Raw genomic sequence first — 15610 nt, 5'->3', positions numbered from 1 at the left:
CATTAGGAAAAATTTCTTCCATTTGAAATTAGTGGGAGTTAGCTGCCTAACCTTCATTTGAAAATCCCACTAGTCAATTATCTGCATCTTTTGGTGCCTAAATATTGTTGAAAATCTCGCTCCACGAACTTCAAGTTTTTTTAGAACTAGCAAATCATATCCTCTCCCACCTGGTTTTTATTCATAGATTGGAAAAGAAAAACAAAAGTTTTTCTGCTCTTTCAACTCCCAGTTTCTCAACTTTGAATTAACAAGTCCAAATGACGAAAATACTCTCTGCATTTGCTAGCTAAACTGAAACCAAATGTAATTAAGGGAAAAGCTTTTCTGCACAAACAGAAACTGAAAGTACGGACGTTTGGAAATATGTAGATGTCAACCTTTGTGCTACTGTAAAGACTGAAAATAATGTAGACGCTGAATGTAATATGACATATTTATAAAACTTGATTTGACCTCAAAAGTTAAGATGTTTTTTCCCCGATTCTGTATGAAAATAACAAAGGAGAACCCTTTAACTCAATTGGAAGAGGTAACTTTCTTGCTGCCATTTCAAACATTGTTGGTATTTACCTTTTGCCGTCGCCTAGTGATCCAGAGCCATTCATGTAGGTCCTCGTTTATTTTTACTTTTAAGTTCAGTAATGTGTATGTTTGCTGAGAAGTAATTTAACTTTCTTCTTCGAGGACTGTCCCTGTGGGTGCTCCACTTTAGGCGTCTTGGCACCCTGCACTTCTAATCGGAGCCCACTCCAAGCGGTTACCACAGGTGCGCAGCCAACCGTTCCTCAGTTCCTTCTCTACCACCTTTGGCTTCAGTCAGAATGACAGCAGTCCCCTTAACAACTCTAGATATTCCTCTTATTTCAGTCCAATCAATCGCCACATCTGTCGTCATGCAGAGGGCTTCCTGGGTCTATCTCACTGGCTTCCCAGGGAAGTTCAGGCTACCGTAGAGGACTTACTTTTCAAAGACCAAAAATTGTTCGCAGAGAGCACAGATGTATCCTTACACACCTTGAAGGATACATGCAACATTAAAGACACTGGGAATATATGTCCCTGCGAACAAAAAGAAACAGGGCATATTCTATAACCAGCGATTCCAGACTGCCGCATACAGCCAGCCTCAAAGAAATTATGACCAACACCGCAAGCAGCGCCAGACGAGATGCCGACTAATGCAAGAACAGTCGTCTACATCTCAACCATACACTTCCAGGCAAATGTTTTGAAGTGTTGGTCGAGAACACGAGAGCCCCACATTCTCCAATTCCAGAGTCACTTTTAATTTCCAGCTCATTTAGGGACCGCCTTACAACTTTTTACCCTGTTTGGAGAACCATCACCTCAGACAAGTGGATTCTGGAAATTATACAGATGGGTTATTCCATCCCCTTTGTCTCTATTCCACCTACCCACCCTCTTCCCCATCCCTCTTCGGGACCCATGTCACGAGCACCTGCTACAGCAGGAAATAAATCATTTTCTGCAATTTGGAGCTGTGGAACCTGTACCAGCTCATACGGGATTTTATTCACATTACTTTCTTACTCAGAAGAAAACAGGTGGATGGAGGCCCATTCTGGCCTTGCACAAACTAAACAAGTTCATGGGAACACAGCGCTTCAAGATGGTTAACCCTAGCAAACACAATTTCGGCACTGGAGAAAGGAGATTGTCTCTTGGCCCTCGACCTACAGGATTCTCACTTTCACGTCACTATCCACCGGAGGTTCCTCTGATTCACTGTTCAGAACCTGCACTACCAGTACAGGGTGCTCCCCTTCAGCCTATCCACAGCCCCCAGGGTATTTTCCAAAGTTCTCAGCGTTGCAGGAGCACACCTTCACAGGCAGGGTGTGATAATCTTTCCCTACCTAGACAACTGCCTATTCAAAGCACCAGCATACCAGGAGGCAGCTGATGCCACTCACACCACTTTAGCCCTGTTTACAAACCTAAGGTTACAAATCAACCTTCAGAAATACACCCTAACTCCAACCCAACAACTGGACTTTATAGGGGCACACCTCGACTGTATCACGGCATCAGCACAGCTACTCCAACAATGGTTTATTACCTTAACAAACCTAATTACAACAGTATGTAATTATTACAACAGCCCACAAACGTCCACCAGAACGTGCCTACAACTTCTAGGGCACATGTCAGCTACAACATTTGTTGTGAAACATGCCAGGCTTCATATGAGATGTCTATAAACCTGGCTATGCACTGTCTATATTCCTCACAGACACTCCATCAACAGATGTCTTACAATGCCCAGCGGAGTGAAACACTCACTCACATGGTGGACAAAACAAACAAACGTTTGCTCAGGTGTCCCCTTCCAACGGGAACCCCCATCGGTAACTATCACCACGGATGCTTCTCTGGTGGGATGGGGGGCCATGCTTGTCCAAAAACACCATCCAGGGCCGCTGGTCCCTAGCGGAGTCTAATCTCCACATAAATCTACTGGAGCTACGAGGAGTCCGAAACACCTGCCACCACTTTCTCCCCCTTATGAGCAACAAAACTGTCTAGATTCTCAGGGACAACTTGGCGACTGTGTTTTATATAAATCGCCAAGGAGGGGCCTGATCTTACCTGCTCTGTAGAGAAGCAGTTCACCTCTGGCAATGCAGCATGTCCAAAAATATGTACATATCACGGCATCCTACCTACCTGCAAGCCAGAATGCTACAGCAGATGACCTAAGCAGGAACTTCTCACAAATGCATGATTGGGAGCTGGACCCAGGAATACTAGAAACTATATTCAAACAATGGGGATTTTCCTCAATGATCCACAATGCCAAATGCCCACAATACTTTTCCCGAGCTGGACTGGGGAACAACTCTGGGAGACGCCTTCCTTATCAAATGGGAAGCCCCGCTCCTGTATGCCTTCCCCCCACAATCCCCTTATTGAGCCATGTCCTTCACAAGATCAGGAAAGACAAATCCAGAGTCATCCTAAATGCACCAACATGGCCCAGACAAACATGGTTCCCATACCTGGACCAGATGGCTGTGAGACCACCATGAACCCTTTCCCCGGTGTCTCATCTGCTGACATAGGATGCAGGATGCCGCAGTCACCCCAACATTCCAATACTCCATCTCAAGGCTTGGATAATCCATGGATGACAGAACTTGAAACACGCTGTTCCAAGGAAGTGCAGGACATTCTATCAAACTGCCGACGACTGTCCACACAAAAAACATAGGTGCACAAGTGGAAACGATTCTCCATCTGGTGCCAGGACAAGCAAATTACTCCACAATTGGCCCCACTACGCACAATCCTCGATTACATATTGACTCTCAAAAAATCGGGCCTTTCCACTAGTTCACTCACAGTGCACTTATCAGCTATCACTACCTTTCATGCTAAGGTGGACAGACTCACTGTCTTCACCCATTCGCTGACCAAGCACTTTCGCAAGGATATAGAGAACACTTACCCACACTAAGGGACCCGACCCCTATGTAGAACCTTGTTCTCCGTGCCCTCATGAGCAAACCCATTGAATGGCTAGCGACCTGCTCATTCTTTCACTTATCCATGAAAGTCGCCTTTTTAGTAGTGATCACATGAACAAGAAGGGTGGGAGAGTTGGGTGCTCTAATGGCACACCCACCTTATATCACATTCCTCAAGGGCAAAGTAGTCCTACGACCACATCCTAAATTCATACCCAAGGTCACCTCCTCCTTCCATCTCAACTAACCCATTTAATTACCTGTATTCTTCCCCAAGCCACACGCCGACAACAGGGAGGCATCCCTACACATGCTGGATGTCCGCAGAGCGCTGGCGTTCTACGCAGAGAGAACAAAAACATTCAGAAAAACATCCAGACTATTCGTATCCACAACAGAATGGTCACAAAGTCAAACCATTTCCAAACAGAGACTTTCTAAATGGATCTCTAACTGTACCCAATTATGTTACCAAAAATACAACGTACAAGCTCCTTCCGGACTTTGCACACACTCCACTAGAGCTATGTCCACATTGATAGCCTTTCTCAAAGATGTACCCGTCACTGATGTTTGTAAAACAGCTACCTGGACATCACCCCATACTTTCACCAAATACTGTGCCCTAGAATAGCAGTCAGCTGCACATGCTCACTTCGGACTCTCTGTGCTCTCCACTGTAAATAAATGAACTCCGAAGCCCCTCCTCTCCACTGAGGGGCACTGCTTTACAGCCACCTAAAGTGGAGCACCCACCTTGTGCAGTAACTGAAGTTCTTCAAGATGGTTGTCCCTGTGGGTGCTCCACTACCCCCCTTCCTCTCCTGTACTTCAGACTTTCACGTCGATCCTCTGGGGTAGAGAAGGAACTGGGGAATGGTTGGCTGTGCACACGGAGCGGTGCGAGGCGGCTGCCGTGCGCAGCCAACTGGGGCACTGCTCCTGCAAATCTCCAATTAGAAGCACAGGGCACCAAGACACCTCAAGTGGAGCACCCACAGGGACAACCATCTAGAAGAACCTCAGTTACTGCACAAGGTGAGTAACTTTCTCTTCAATACATTTTCTATATTCATGTTGTAGCAGCAAATAAAGCACATTAGTTGGTCTCATGTACAAGAAAATGTGCCACAAATGTGTTTCTCAGCTGAAATTAGACAAGAGAAACATTGCTAAAAAGTGTGTATAAACCAGTACAGTATTAATGTTTTACTAGGTTGAGAGCTGGTGACAGTGAGGCTAATGACTGACCTGATCCTGGACTCCCTACGTGGATAAAACGCCCATCAAAACCAATGAAAGTTTTGCCCACACAAATACTCCAGGAGAAGGCCCCAAATAGCTGCACGTAGGGTATCTTTTAATCAGGGCCCTGCGTACTCCACAGCAGTCTTAAGTTTTTTCCTAAGGTCAGATGTCTTCAGAGTTTCATGTTAACCAGACCATTCATCGCCCAGTTTTTTTCTTCAAAACATCAGACTAGGCAAGAAGCTGCCTTCCATACCTTGAATCATAGAATATCAGGGTTGGAAGAGACCTCAGGAGGTCATCTAGTCCAACCCCCTGCTCAAAGCAGGACCAATCCCCAACTCAGTCATCCCAGCCAGGGCTTTGTCAAGCCTGACCTTAAAAACTTCTAAGGAAGGAGATTCCACCTCCTCCCTAGGTAACGCATTCCAGTGTTTCACCACCCTCCTAGTGAAAAAGTTTTTCCTAATATCCAACCTAAACCTCCCCCATTGCAACTTGAGACTATTACTCTCATTCTGTCATCTGCTACCACTGAGAACAGTCTAGATCCATCCTCTTTGGAACCCCCTTTCAGGTAGTTGAAAGCAGCTATCAAATCCCCCCTCGTTCTTCTCTTCCGCAGAATAAACAATCCCAGTTCCCTCAGCCTCTCCTCATAAGTCATGTGTTCCAGTCCCCTAATAATTTTTGTTGCCCTCCGCTGGACTCTTTCCAATTTTTCCACATCCTTCTTGTAGTGTGGGTCCCAAAATTGGACACAGTGCTCCAGATGAGGCCTCACCAATGTCGAATAGAGGGGGAACGATCATGTCCCTCGATCTGCTGGCAATGCCCCTACTTATACGTCCCAAAATGCCATTGACCTTCTTGGCAACAACGGCACACAACAAGAACCATCACTGTCCTTCTATTTGGACAGAACCAAACCATTCAAAAAGTCTCCCAGACTGCAGTTTCAATAGCAGACAGATCCAAAGGATCCACAGTCATCACCCAAAGGCTTTAAAGATGGCTCTCTGGCTGTATCATTTCATGTTACCACTCTGCCACCATTCAACCTTCTTCTAGAGTATTAGGCCATTCTACAATGTCTCAATGTACTTGTATGGCGTGACTCAAGAATATTCCGGTGACTGAGATTTGCAAACAAGCAACTTGGGCTTCAGAACATACTTTTTTCAAGCACTGTGTCATGGTGCATGCCTCTAGATCAGATGCTGTGGTGAGCAATGCAGTTCTGTCTTCAGTATTGGACTACGTTCTGAAGCTCCCTCCTCCCTTTGGGGATACTGCTGAAGACTTATCACAGGAACACTACTGAAAGAAAAAGGAGAGGTTACTCACCTTGTGCAGTAATGAGTTCTTTGAGATGTTTTGTCCCTATGGGTGCTACACTACCCGCCCTCCTTCCCCTCCACTTTGGAGTGCCCTCTGCAGGACTTTATGATGGAGAGAAAACTGGAGGCGGTTTGGTCGTGCACCCCTATATATCATCATTACAGAGCATGAGGATGTGTAGGGCACATTCATGGGCTGAACAGGTACTGCTACAGCAAATCTCTGACCCAAGGTGCATGCGCACATGAAGTGGAGCATCCATAGGAACATGCATCTTGAAGAATTTGTTACTGCACAAGGTGAGTGCTTAGAATGTTGACAATTTTATAAGCAAGGTTACCTTCCCATACTAGCCCAGCCATTGCAATCTACCTGAAAATGCAGATACCCTGCTTTTCTTTGTCAACTCCACATTCTGCTAGCTGATTACAACTGTAGAACCTTTATGAGCTGGAACAGATTGTATGTGCTTCACTGATGCTTTCCTTAATGTTAACTGACAGGACCACATTACCCTGGCAAATCCAGGCAGTCCAGCTCTGTGTTTGTGCTTGTTCTCCCCTGATCCGGCAGAGACCTGAAATAACTCTTAAATATGTTTTCCTGAGTAACCTACGCTTTGTCAAACTCAGATTTCAGTACAAAATCCCTTATAAAAATAATTCATTCTTTCTGTCTCTGCTCTATTAAGCTCCTTGTTAAGGTATAGGGTTTCTTACCTTTATGCTGGAGAGAACAATTTCTGTTTGGGGAGGAGGAAGGGAACAAATAATGCCAGGTTCTTCACTCCAATGGTATATATCACTTCTGAACTAGTCTTTTTTCTCTTTTTTTTTTTTTTAAGGTAATCTTTACATTGGCACTGTGGATGGGAAGCTGTAGATGATCTGTGGTGACCAATTTCATTTCATTACTCAGTAGAGCAAGAAGTGTTTGAATGTGGTGAGTGATCTTTTTTTCCCAATGAGATAATCAAGACTGACTCATTTGTATAACAATGCTGAATAAGGGGCGGAAATACTGTTTTAATTGCTGTTAATGTTTTCTGAGTTTTACATGCAAAGTTATTAAAGACTGATAACACTACGTAGTTTCTTGTAGACTCAGATCTGGAGTATTTCTAGTTGTTGTTCGTTTGAAATCCATATGGTGACTGAAACAAGAGTGGTTCTGGATTTCGAAAGAAGAGAACTGCAGTAGAACCTCAAAGACATGAACACCAGAGTTACGGATTGACTGGTCAACAGGACACCATGTGAAACTGGAAGTAACCAATCAGCATTAGCAGAGACCCCCCCACCCCCCCAAAAAAAGCTAATACTGTACCGTGTTTGAATTGCATCTTAAAGGTAGGCACATCTGGGGTCTCTGTCTCCACCCCACCCCCACGCACAGGGCAGCCACCTACAGCTAGGAGGTGAAGACACTGGTGCTGCCAGCCTGAGGGGGACAAGCTTGTAAACTCAGTCCAGCCCAGGGAAGGAAGCTGCTGCTGAAGCCTGGCCTGGAGTGTCAGCGTTGGATCTGGAGCCCGAACTGTGCTTTGTTCAGAGTTCCAAACATTTCAGAGTTACAGACAACTTCCATTCCCATCTACACCAATAATTGAACCACTGTAGACAATAATTGTTATTTACACTGGTTGCTCCTTTAACAAGTGCTGAAAACTGTTTTAACTATTAGTGTACAGAGGACTAAAAAAATTTCTGCACTGTTAAAATGTCTGCAGAGGGTGAGGCCTTGTCTATATTTTGCTGTAAGTGCAGAGTTAAATGATGCAGTGGTAAAACACTTTTTCCTGAGCTACGTTAGTGCTTCCAACATTGCTAACATTAGTGGAGCTGCACTGGTGCTAAACCCATGTGAAAGGTCACCGAGATGCATCCTCACTGACAGCAACTGGTCAGTTTCTTAGACACCCATCTTCCACCTCCAGAATGCCCCTCTGAGCTTTGAAGGAAGTTTGGAAAAATGTGGTACTGGAGCTATTCAACTTCTCTCCTAAAAGAAAATTCTCAGAAAATCGCAGTACTATTCTAAGAAAATCAGCCTTATGAATATAGTTTCTTGGTCCCAGTTTTTAGCCCAATGTGTTAATGACTCATAGGCATGTAGTGCTTAAAATGATTCAGTAAGAAGTATTTGAGGGAGACCAAGATGCTAAATGAGGAGAAAATAATTTCATATTTGTTTCTTTTAATTAAAAACTAACATTTTGTGACATTAATTATAAAACATTTGGCATTCCATGCCATGATTTTTAGTGTCTAGCAAAGTTATGAATTTACACTCCCAGGCTCGTTTTTTGAAGTTGTTGTGCAGGTTTCCTTTCAGGATGAGTAGTGAGGTCAGGTATGGAGAGAGAATTTTGTGAAAAGTGTTCCCTCACGGCTCAGAAACCCAGCGAGGGGAGAGAGTTTTGGAGTCCAGGTTCCAGCCCAAGTGGGAACATATGCACTGCTATTTTTAGCCCTGCAGCCGGAGCCCTGCAAGCGCAGGTCAGCTGACCCAGGCTCTGAAATGTGGTGCTGTGAATTTTTCTTTGCAGTGTAGATACACCCTCTGAGTGCTTCTCTCTTTCCCCAACAGAAGTAGGTCCAATAAAAGATATTCCCTCACTCACCCTGTCTCTTTAATAGCCTGGGACCAACAGGGATACAAGACTGAAAATATTGTGTTTTTACTTTCTATCACATATTGAATGTTTTAGGATAGTTTCACTTTCAGAAAACGGACTGATGGGATGAGTGAAAGTGGGTAGTTTCATTTAAAAGCTAGATCAGGAACACTTTCTGACTTTGACGTTGTCAGTTGCATTTGATCATTGGGTATTTTTGTTAATCAAGTGTAGATGGAATTCCTTTTAGGTTCTTGGACTAGAAATATCGTGTAACAGGACCATTTATTTCACTAATTCAAATAGAAAATGGGGACCTCACAGATATGAGGTGAGATGCTCTCCTTAGCCATTTGTAGGGGTGATTAAATATATTTAAAGCATCATTTGGTGCTGGTGGTACTCTGATCTACCACCTGGAAGAAATGGGTTTGATTTCTAGTTTTGGTCTCTTGCTTGTTTGACTGGTTTGAACTAAGCAAGCTGTAGAGACAATATGCTCAGCTCCGGAGGTGATGAACATGCTGCATTGCTCTGTAGCTTCCTCCCTGGCCATACGGAAGTAATGTTAATGAACTTTCAACAGAGTCTCATCCAGTCTTCCTTGGCTGTAAGGATGTGAGAAGTTGATGACTGGTAATTTAAATCAGAGGAATATTAGGGTGCAGTGAATCCACAGAGCTTTTTAGGATGTGAAGATTCCTCTTAGAGACTGGAAATCAAGTGATGGAATTTAATAGTCCTTAAATCATCAGTGCTGCAGTCCCATAGTATCATGTAGTCTCATCCTTATTTAAATGCTGACAAAGGGCTTGACAGCACACAAGAGATAAACATAAAAGCAGCCCCTGCCTTGTGGAGTTTACAGTTAAAACAATCTAAATTTGTCATACAGATCATTTAGTAAAGGAAGCTTGCTTAAATTATCTGGGGTATTTTGAAGTGAAATGTCAAATCTTTATTTGCCATGACAAGCAGGTGTGATGCTGTTTCCTGATTTGCCTGGCTTGAGGGAGAGGCTTCAAGCAGCTTGGCAAAGCAGGATATGCCTCAGAGTGAGTTCTGATTCGGGGCTTTACTGCCAAACTTTTTCCTCTGACTTGTAGAGGAAGCAGAGAGGCTTCTCTCTCACTTCATGAGGGCTGTGATCAGCCAGGTATACAACCCTGGGGATTCATTGAAATAAACAGTGAACAGAGCAGTCTGTTCCTTTACAGTGTTGCAAGCTTGTCTTTTATATTAAGATGGTGGTACCATGTATAAGGTCTGCTTTTAATTAAACTGTTAAAACAACTGCTGGCGATTTTCTGTTAGTCATTGAATCCAGATTTCTTTTAAAATATCTAGCTAAGTCCTTTCATTTTTTAATGACTTGTTTTGGTTAAGGTCATAGAAACTAACCATCTTGGATGTCTGCTGGCCTATGACCCTGTAACAAGAATAGCCAGAACTCTGCTCAGTGGCCTGTACATGGCACATGCATGGTCTCCAAATGAAGACTACATATTAATCACAGAAACCAGCACATGCAGAATTATACCATATGTAAAACCTCAATTTTCCCTCCTGGAATTAAAACATTGCAAATCAGGTTAGGCTGTTGATTTGTTGATTTAATTTCTAGTCCCAAGCATAATTTTCCAATGCTTTCGCTGAAACTATCCATTTAAAAATGATAGTATTGGAAATGTTTAAAATTAACTTTTTTGAAGGCCAACGCTTGAGGTTCAGTTAATTTTGAAATGGAAGTATGCTTTAAGTGGAGGTGGAAAGCCACTCCACCCAGTATAAAGTTTTTCTAGATACTTGCTCATATACAGCTACTGTACTTTGGTTCCTAATTTCATCAAACCTTATTGCAATTGTCCTGGTTAAATAATCATTCCTTATAAACACTTGCACATCTGGACTTCCTAAAGTTGCCTTCAGAAAGTGAGAATATTTGTGTGATTACCGTTATTAGCCAAATACCCCATTCTTCAAATTAAGATAAGTTGAATTTACCATGGTTTTCCATTTTTTAAAAAGTTTGTGTGTGTGTGCGTGTGTGCGCGTGTGTGTCTTGAATTTTGGTCATCTCCTACAACATCAGAGCTAATTTTAACGTGATAGAGCAGAGTTCTCATTTTACAAAGAATGTGTTGAGTTCTGCAAGTAGTTTTCCCTGCCTGGAGCCACTATATGGTGCTGCTCTGAGGAACAGATTTAAGTTATGTAAATTGTATGCAATTAGCATTGTGATGGATAGCCAATAAATAGTATCCCCTTTGTTCAAATAGATTTGCTGCTTCTGGTGAAGCCCCTTCTGCTACATTTTGAAAATCCTCTTGTGTGAATTGTACAGCAACTGATATACTAAGAACATAATAACGGCCATACTGGGTCAGACCAAAGGTCCATCCAGCCCAGTATCCTGTCTACCAACAGTGGCCAATGCCAGGTGCCCCAGAGGGAGTGAACCTAACATGTAATGATCTAGTGATCTCTCTCCTGCCATCCATCTCCACCCTCTGACAAACAGAGGCTAGGGACACCATTCTTTACCCATCCTGGCTAATAGCCATTAACGGACTTAACCTCCATGTATTTATCAAGTTCTCTTTTAAACCCTGTTATAGTCCTAGCCTTCACAACTTCCTCAGGCAAGGAGTTCCACAGGTTGACTGTGCGCTGAGTGAAGAAGAACTTCCTTTTATTTGTTTTAAACCTGCTACCCATTAATTTCATTTGGTGGCCCCTAGTTCTTATATTATGGGAACAAGTAAATAACTTTTCCTTATTCACTTTCTCCACACCACTCATGATTTATATACCTCTATCATATCCCCCCTTAGTCTCCTCTTTTCCAAGCTGAAAAGTCCTAGCCTCTTTAATCTCTCCTCATATTGGACCCATTCCAAACCCCTAATCATTTTAGTTGCCCTTTTCTGAACCTTTTCTAATGCCAGTGTATCTTTTTTGAGATGAGGGGACCACATCTGTACGCAATATTCAAGATGTGGGTGTACCATGGATTTATATAAGGGCAATAAGATATTCTCTGTCTTATTCTCTATCCCTTTTTTTAATGATTTCTAACATCCCGTTTGCTTTTTTGACTGCCGCTGCACACTGCGTGGACGTCTTCAGAGAACTATCCATGATGACTCCAAGATCTTTCTCCTGATTAGTTGTAGCTAAATTAGCCCCCATCATATTGTATGTATAATTGGGGTTATTATTTCCAATGTGCATTACTTTACATTTGTCCATATTAAATTTAGTTTGACATTTTGTTGCCCAATCACTTAATTTTGTGAGATCTTTTTGAAGTTCTTCACTGTCTGCTTTGGTCTTAACTATCTTGAGCAGTTTAGTAGCATCTGCAAACTTTGCCACCTCGCTGTTTACCCCTTTCTCCAGATCATTTGTGAATACATTGAATAGGATTGGTCCTAGGACTGACCCTTGGGGAACACCACTAGTTACCCCTCTCCATTCTGAAAATTTTCCATTTATTCCTACCCTTTGTTCCCTGTCTTTTAACCAGTTCTCAATCCATGAAAGGATCTTCCTTCTTATCCCATGACAACTTAATTTACATAAGAGCCTTTGGTGAGGGACCTTGTCAAAGGCTTTCTGAAAATCTAAGTACACTATTTCCACTGGATCCCCCTTATCCACGTTTGTTGACCCCCTCAAAGAACTCTAATAGATTAGTAAGACATGATCTCCCTTTACAGAAACTATGTTGACTTTTGCCCAACAATTTATGTTCTTCTATGTGTCCGACAATTTTATTCTTTACTATTATTTCAACTAATTTGCCCGGTACTGACATTAGACTTACCGGTCTGTAATTGCCAGGATCACCTCTAGAGCCCTTCTTAAATATTGGCATTACATTAGCTATCTTCCAGTCATTGGGTACAGTAGCTGATTTAAAGGACAGGTTACAAACCATAGTTAATAGTTCTGCAATTTCACATTTGAGTTCTTTCAGAACTCTTGGGTGAATGCCATCTGATCCCAGTGACTTGTTACTGTTAAGTTTCTCAATTCATTCCAAAACCTCCTCTAGTGTCACTTCAATCTGTACTGTGTCCCTCAATGACTGCTGTACCTAAATGGATATAAAAATATGAATTCACTTTTTTTGGCAGCTATTGGCTGAATGGATCTAGTGCTGGTCTGAAGCCTACCTGGCTATCCAGGTAACATCAGACTATCAAAGAGAGGCACATACAGACTGGGAATATCTACTCCTTGCTTTCCTAGTTTCTTTTGCTCCTTTTCGGAATGCTTTAGGACTTTGTCCCTGAAGAAATTTATTGCAAAGGTGAATTAAATCTGACATTGTGTAACAGTAGTATTGCAGTAGCATGTTCAAACCACAGGCCTGACCTAAACTTAAAACTACTTCTGGAGAACTGTTGGTTCGGGCTATTATCTTTTGTTTTAAATGGTCTTTGCTGTGCTGCTGTAAGTTCTACCAGCAAAGAAGTGATGTTGGCAGTGTCTTTCTTGGCCAGGGAATTGATATAAGTGGTGCTGGCAAAAGCACTGTTGGTATAAGCTGTGTGTGACCTAGGAAGGTGCACCACTACAGAAGCAAGCCCTTAGTGTAGACAAGATATCATAGACCACGACCCCATTGTCTGAGTTGCCATACAAACATTGTCCCCACCCAAAAGCACTTATAGTCTAAGTATGCTACCTCCTGCATTTTGATTACTTCTACTCTAAGGCAGTTGTAGAAGCCTTAAACTATGATGCCCAGCTGGGATTTTGCTATTGGAACACCGTTATTTGCCTGCATGTACAGAAAGTCAGTGCTAAGACTTCATCTTTCTCCCACAGAGTAAAATTATCACCCTGCAGTTGGCTGAGATTAAGTAAATTGCTTAGGGAAATTTCAGCTCATCATTTCTTTCGTAGTACTTGATACATAATTTTGATTCGGATTGGTAAGTGATTTCAACTCTGCTTTAGCAAGTCCACATTGTGACAGATGGCCAAAAAGGGTTAAGCAGCTCGCAGGCTAAATGACCCAGATTCAACCTTTAGAGACATTTTGGGAACTATGTAAATGGTAATTAGGGCAATTCCATGTTAGATGGGCTAGAACTTTGAAATGCAAACCTGTATTGTTAGAGAGTTAAAGGTGATACTAATAGTATCTTTACTTCTGTCTTGTTAGATATTAGCCATGTAAACAGACAGTTCCTGTTTATTACTATAGCTATTGATTCAACGATCAAAAGGGAATATTCAACATTTAGATGAATCTTGAGTGAAATATCATTGTCTATGTCTCTTTAAAATTTTTGATAAACTGCTTAATGGATAAATTTCCTTATGTTAATCCATGTAGTAATTACTGATGATGTTTAGGAAATAGAAGGATACTTTCAAAAGCCTATTGTTCACCCAGGACTGTATAGATAAGAGGATGCCAGAAAACACTATAAAAAGACTCTTGAGACCTGATCCTTTCATCTCAGATCTGCTTAATGCTTTATGCAGGGTAAGCTTGAGATATCCAGTCCCACCTGGATATGAACATTGGACTACAACCTATGGATTAACTGTGAAACAACTCTTTGCAACTACAAAGCTCACCGTCCCTACTATGAAGCTAATCTCAGAACTATATTCTTGTTCATGATCTTTTAACCAATATATGTATATTTTTAATAAATTTTAGTTTAGTTAGTAAGAATTGGCTGTAAGCGTGTATTTGGGCAAGATTTGAAATATTCATTAACTTGGGAGGTAATGTGTCCAATCCTTTGGGAGTGGTAGAACTTTCTTATATGTTTAATAAGATTTTCAGTAATCATCATATGTGATTTGTGAGTCTAGGTGGAAACCCAAGGCTGGGTTGCTAAAGGGAACTGTGTTTTCTGGGTATCCAGAAAGGTATTATAGAAGCTGTTTTGTGCTGGCTTGGTAAATCTAAGTATTGGAATACCCATCAGCTTTGGGGATTGTCTGTCCCATTCTTTGTAGTTTCCCCTAATTGAGTAATCTCAGTGTGGCTCCCCTGGGACCCCAGTCTCTCACACATTATAAAGTAAGTCCTTTTTGCCAATTTATAATAAGCCCCACTAATGCCCACCGTTTCCTGAGATGCTAAAGCAGTGACTGTATTTCAGGAGTCACCAACCTGTTACTTACCTTAGAGCTATCAGACATCCAGCTGTGGCGGAAACAGTTGAGTGAAAGTTATCAGTGTGCTTTAGCTGTTGGTTTATTTGCATCTGCCCACAACAGTAAAGTTATCTGGCAAGTGCCAGATCTGCACTGTTACATCTGTACCTACATAATCCCCCTTATATTAACACCAATTTTCCTTTAATGGAACATGTTCTGAAACAACCAATGCCGTCTTACATTTTTACAGGTTCTGCCAGTATCACTCTATAGCATCTTTCTACATAAACATGACTTATTCTTAGAAATTAATGACCAAGGAGAAACTGTAGAGAGTTTTCATGACCCTGATGGTAGCATGACATGGCCATTAGAGATGTCTTTGAGCACAATGGGGAAACACAGAGGTAATACAGAACAGCCATTTCTTGCGGTGCTAAACTAATACCTAACTGTCAAGTTTTGTGTATGATTCCAATATACCTAACTCACGTACATGGAAAGAAAAACAGTGGTGTTTCTTCAAACTACTTAAAAGCATTTTCAGAAACACAGCTCTTCTGCACACTACTTTAATATTGGAATTTTCCTCCAACATTGTACAAGTATTTCAGCTAGAACTTAGATAAGGTAATGCTCCATTTTGGCTCAGGTAGCAGAGGGATTATACTGATGATTAAGCAATTATCCACTTTAAATTAAGGTTGAAATCCAGTAATAAGGGATTGTGTAAGCTGTGAAGTTGCACAGGCAGATGTAGAAGTTAAGCTTTCCTCTG

General features: G+C 42.0%; 1 pseudogene; it reads left to right on the top strand.

Moving 5' to 3' along the window:
* The first annotated feature begins 372 nt into the window (after positions 1–372).
* Positions 373–15277, top strand: LOC119566440 (annotated as a pseudogene).
* The last annotated feature ends 333 nt before the right edge of the window (positions 15278–15610 follow it).

The sequence above is a fragment of the Chelonia mydas genome, chromosome 1 (assembly GCF_015237465.2).
Source record: "Chelonia mydas isolate rCheMyd1 chromosome 1, rCheMyd1.pri.v2, whole genome shotgun sequence".
Classification (NCBI taxonomy): Eukaryota; Metazoa; Chordata; order Testudines; family Cheloniidae; genus Chelonia; species Chelonia mydas.
Note: the sequence above shows the minus strand (reverse complement) of the source record. Positions and strands in the feature narration are given on the sequence as shown.